This window comes from Mus musculus, chromosome 8 (assembly GCF_000001635.26).
Source record: "Mus musculus strain C57BL/6J chromosome 8, GRCm38.p6 C57BL/6J".
NCBI lineage: Eukaryota > Metazoa > Chordata > Mammalia > Rodentia > Muridae > Mus > Mus musculus.
The window spans coordinates 65,182,876-65,188,518 of record NC_000074.6 but is presented as its reverse complement, the minus strand read 5'-3'; the positions used below and the strand labels follow the sequence as shown (position 1 = coordinate 65,188,518).

Below are 5,643 nucleotides of genomic sequence, written 5' to 3'. Positions count from 1 at the left end.
CATAAATGGGTGTTGGATCTTGTCAAATGCTTTTTCTGCATCTAACGAGATGATCATGTGGTTTTTGTCTTTGAGTTGTTTATATAGTGGATTACATTGATGGATTTTCGTATATTAAACCATCCCTGCATCCCTGGAATAAAACCTACTTGGTCAGGATGGATGATTGCTTTAATGTGTTCTTGGATTCGGTTAGCGAGAATTTTATTGAGGATTTTTGCATCGATATTCATAAGAGAAATTGGTCTGAAGTTCTCTATCTTTGTTGGATCTTTCTGTGGTTTAGGTATCAGAGTAATAGTGGCTTCATAAAATGAGTTGGGTAGAGTACTTTCTACTTCTATCTTGTGAAAAAGTTTGTGCAGAACTGGAATTAGATCTTCTTTGAAGGTCTGATAGAACTCTGCACTAAACCCGTCTGGTCCTGGGCTTTTTTTGGCTGGGAGACTATTTATAACTGCTTCTATTTCTTTAGGGAATATGGGACTGTTTAGAAGGTCAACTTGATCCTGATTCAACTTTGGTACCTGGTATCTGTCCAGAAATTTGTCCATTTCGTCCAGGTTTTCCAGTTTTGCTGAGTATAGCCTTTTGTAGAAGTATCTGATGGTGTTTTGGATTTCTTCAGGATCTGTTGTTATGTCTCCCTTTTCAGTTCTGATTTTGTTAATTAGGATTTTGTCTCTGTGCCCTCTAGTGAGTCTAGCTAAGGGTTTATCTATCTTGTTGATTTTCTCAAAGAACCAACTCCTCGTTTGGTTAATTCTTTGAATAGTTCTTCTTGTTTCCACTTGGTTGATTTCACCCCTGAGTTTGATTATTTCCTGCCGTCTACTCCTCTTGGGTGAATTTGCTTCCTTTTTTTCTAGAGCTTTTAGATGTGTTGTCAAGCTGCTAGTATGTGCTCTCTCCCGTTTCTTCATGGAGGCACTCAGAGCTATGAGTTTCCCTCTTAGAAATGCTTTCATTGTGTCCCAAAGATTTGGGTACGTTGTGGCTTCATTTTCATTAAACTCTAAAAAGTCTTTAATTTCTTTCTTTATTCCTTCCTTGACCAAGGTATCATTGAGAAGAGTGTTGTTCAGTTTCCACGTGAGGTTGGCTTTCTGTTATTTTTTTTGTTATTGAAGATCAGCCTTAGTGCATGGTGATCTGATAGGATACATGGGACAATTTCAATATTTTTGAATCTGTTGAGGCCTGTTTTGTGACCTATTATGTGGTCAATTTTGGAGAAGGTACCATGAGGTGCTGAGAAGAAGGTATATCCTTTTGTTTTAGGATAAAATGTTCTGTAGATATCTGTCAGATCCAATTTTTTCATCACTTCTGTTAGTTTCAGTGTGTCCCTGTATAGTTTCTGTTTCCATGATCTGTCCATTGGTGAAAGTGGTGTGTTGAAGTCTCCCACTATTATTGTGTGAGGTGCAATGTGTGCTTTGAGCTTTACTAAAGTTTCTTTAATGAATGTGGCTGCCCTTGTATTTGGAGCATAGATATTCAGAATTGAGAGTTCCTCTTGGAGGATTTTACCTTTGATGAGAACGAAGTGCCCCTCCTTGTCTTTTTTGATGACTTTGGGTTGGAAGTCAATCTTATCAGATATTAGGATGGCTACTCCAGCTTGTTTCTTCATACCATTTGCTTGGAAAATTGTTTTCCAGCCTTTTATTCTGATGTAGTGTCTATCTTTTTCTCTGAGATGTGTCTCCTGTAAACAGCAAAATGTTGGGTCTTGTTTGTGTAGCCAGTTTGTTAGTCTATGTCTTTTTATTGGGGAGTTGAGACCATTGATGTTAAGAGATATTAAGGAAAAGTAATTGTTGCTTCCTGTTATTTTTGTTGTTAAAGTTGGCATTCTGTTCTTGTGGCTGTCTTCTTTTAGGTTTGTTGAGGGATTACCTTCTTGTTTTTTCTAGGGCATTGTTCCCGTTCTTGTATTGTTTTTTTTTCTGTTATTAACCTTTGAAGGGCTGGATTCGTGGAGAGATAATGTGTGAATTTGGTTTTGTCGTGGAATACTTTGGTTTCTCCATCTATGGTAATTGAGAGTTTGGCTGGGTATAGTAGCCTGGGTTGGAATTTGTGTTCTCTTAGTGTCTGTATAACATCTGTCCAGGCTCTTCTGGCTTTCTTAGTCTCTGGTGAAAAATCTGGTGTAATTCTGATAGGCTTGCCCTTGTATGTTACTTGACCTTTTTCCCTTACTGCTTTTAGTATTCTATCTTTATTTAGTGCATTTGTTGTTCTGATTATTATGTGTTTGGAGGAATTTCTTTTCTGGTCCAGTCTATTTGGAGTTCTGTAGGCTTCTTGTATGTTCATAGGTATCTCTTTCTTTATATTTGGGAAGTTTTCTTCAATAATTTTGTTGAAGATGTTTGCTGGTCCTTTGAGTTGAAAATCTTCATTCTCATCCACTCCTATTATCCGTAGGTTTGGTCTTCTCATTGTGTCCTGGATTTCCTGGATATTTTGAGTTAGGATCTTTTTGCATTTTCCATTTTCTTTGATTGTTGTGCCGATGTTCTCTATGGAATCTTCTGCACCTGAGATTCTCTCTTCCATCTCTTGTATTCTGTTGCTGATGCTCAAATCTATGGTTCCAGATTTCTTTCCTAGGGTTTCTATCTCCAGTGTTGCCTCACTTTGAGTTTTCTTTATTGTTTCTACTTCCCTTTTTAGGTCTAGTATGGTTTTGTTCATTTCCATCACCTGTTTGTATGTTTTGTCCTCTTTTTCTGTAAGGACTTCTACCTGTTTGATTGTGTTTTCCTGTTTTTCTTTAAGGACTTGTAACTCTTTAGCAGTGTTCTCCTGTATTTCTTTAAGTGATTTATTAAAGTCCTTCTTGATGTCCTCTACCATCATCATTAGATATGCTTTTAAATCTAGGTCTAGGTTTTCGGGTGTGTTGGGGTGCCCTGGACTGGGCGAAGTGGGAGTGCTGGGTTCTGATGATGGTGAGTGGTCTTGGTTCCTGTTAGTAGGATTCCTACGTTTACCTTTCACCATCTGGTAATCTCTGGAGTTAGTAGTTATAGTTGACTCTGTTTAGAGATTGTTCTTCTGGTGATTCTGTTACCGTCTCTCAGCAGACCTGGGAGACAGATTCTCTCCTCTGAGTTTCAGTGCTCAGAGCACTCTCTGCTGGCAAGCTCTCTTACAGGGAAGGTGCGCAGATATCTTGTTTTTGGACCTCCTCCTGGTCGAAGAAGAAGGCCCAAAACAGGGCCTCTCTCAGAAGCTGTGTTGCTTTGGCAGTTCCCAGAAGCTGTCAGCTTCTGTGGTGCAGACTCTCACCTGTGCAGACTAAATTCCTAAGTTCCAGGGAGTCCTGGAACCAAGATGGCGACCGCTGCTCCTGAGGCTGAGGCCGCCTCCCAAGCCAGGCGGACACCTGTCCTCTGGTCCGGACGGTGGCCGGCTGTCTGCAGCCTGCAAAGGGTACTGCCTCAGCGGCTCTGTGCTTCTGCCTGTCCCAGAAGCTGTCCGGTTCTCTGGCGCACCCTCTAACCTGTTCAGACTAATTTCCTAGGTCCCGCGGAGTCCCGGAACCCAGATGGCGACCGCTGCTGCTGAGGCTGAGGCCGCCTCCCAAGCCAGGCGGACACCTGTCCTCTGGTCCGGACGGTGGCCGGCTGTCCGCTCCACGCTCTCTTATCTTCTTATTAGTCCTACTGACCCCCTCAGCCCACCCCCAGCACCAAGTCTTCCCTTTCAATGTCTTTCTGGTTTGGTTGACTCTCTGCTTTGTGACTCACCCAGCAGCCCTCTCTTATTACTCGCTCCCATGCCCAGGACCCTGTGAGCCCTTCCCCCATCTTTAACTATTTGGTGCTCAGTCCCTCCCCTACCTTTTTTTAATTTACTAAAGTTTTATTTATCCAAATGGAGAGCAGATTGAACCTGTTCATGGTTTGGACACTGGGGCATCTCCATCCTTTGTACTTACAGCAAAAATCACTTGGAGATCTGTGCTTTGAAACCAGCTTGAAAAGTCCTTTGCTGAGTAGTTCCTGAAGGACTTCCCTGGCCAAGGATCCTCTAATCTTCAGTCTCTCAGAGACCACACAGCTGGAACAATAAGCATACAGTTGAGGACTTCCTTACTGAGTTTGTCACATGTAGCTTTGTCAAACAGAACTAGATTGTTAAGCTTGCTCAGAACTTTGCCTTTGGACCACTTCTTTTTTGCTTTGCCCCTGACTTGCTTACTGGATCTTTCTCTTTCTTGGAAGACTTTCCAGCATCCTTATTCTTGCTGTTATCCTTAGACAGCACATCGAAGCTCTCAAAGTAGCAACTAATTACCACTACAACCTCACTACAATGTCAGGGAGCAGTGGGAGGCGGGTAGGGGGTGCTCCCTTATCTTTAAATGAACATTAACCATTCAATCTTGTTTAGACCCCTGTTGTAAGTTCATGAATATCTACACTGTGTCATACCCATAAGTCATATCCCAAAGACCCAGCTTTTATCATTATCACTTTTCACCGCACTTCTGAGATGTTCTCTAAACTTTGTAGGGTAATATAGATGGCACACTAACAGTAACTTGTCCTCGGAACTTTGGCCAGCCATGATTCTCTTTGTTGACCACTTTGTGCTGGAAAGAGAAAGTCCTTTGACCAAGGCTGAGGAACACACCATGCTTAAGAGACAGACTGACTACATGTCTATTAACAAAACAAAACTACTCCCTCATCTTTAGAGCTATGACCTCCCAAACATGGGCCTCTGACCAGCTCCACACAACTGGACATGAAGCCTCTTTGGAACACATTGAACTTGTCTGAGACCTGATTGGACAGAGTATGTTTTCAGTGGAAAGATTGCCTCCCCTTTGAAACATTCTCACTTAAGGACCTTGTACTGTTTGTATTGTCACAAACCCAATCTTTTCCCATAGTCCTAAGTGCAGCTCTGAAAATGTTTCCACTATGGGAGTATTTCTCTTTTTTCAATAATTAATTAATTAACATCCTCATTATCACCCCTCCCTCCTCTCCTCCCAGTCCCACCCTCACAAACCCCTCTTCTCTTCATTCTTCTCCTCAGAGAAAGGGAAAGCCCCCTTAGGTGCCACCTGGAACAACAAGTCACAGAAGACTTAGGTGTATCCTCTCCCACTGAGGCCAGACAAGGCACTCCAGCTAGGGATCCAATAGCAGGCAACAGAATCAGAGACAGCTCCCACTCCAGTTGTTAGGGGACCCACATGAAGACCAAGCTGCACATCTGCTACATATGTGTAGGGGGGCTGGGTGTTTTATTTCTGCAGCCAAGAGCTTGCTACTCACTTGTGTGTTCCAGGCACTTACTGACGGAAAAGGAGATGTGATGCTGAGCAGTTTTTGAAGGGAAAGGTTCAGATCAAGCATGGTTGTCATATTTAATATCTCCATAGTGAATGGCTCCAGAGGAGATGGAATGGATATGTTGTGATTTATTCCTTTTTAATCAGACTTTGCATCAATTATCTTTTGCTCTAAACTGCCTACCCCGAACCTTGGGGAGTTAATGAAACAACTATTTTGCTGGCTGCTACGGCACATCCCTCTATGCACTACATTAGAAGTTGAGAAAGAGGATCACAAGTTTGAAGGCAGTCAGTGGCACATCAAGAATCCCAGACTT

The 5,643-nt window shown here is 42.3% G+C and overlaps 1 pseudogene; it reads right to left on the bottom strand.

The window, feature by feature from the left end:
- Window positions 1-3,913: 3,913 nt before the first annotated feature.
- Window positions 3,914-5,387, bottom strand: Gm45249 (annotated as a pseudogene).
- Between the last annotated feature and the right edge of the window lie 256 nt (window positions 5,388-5,643).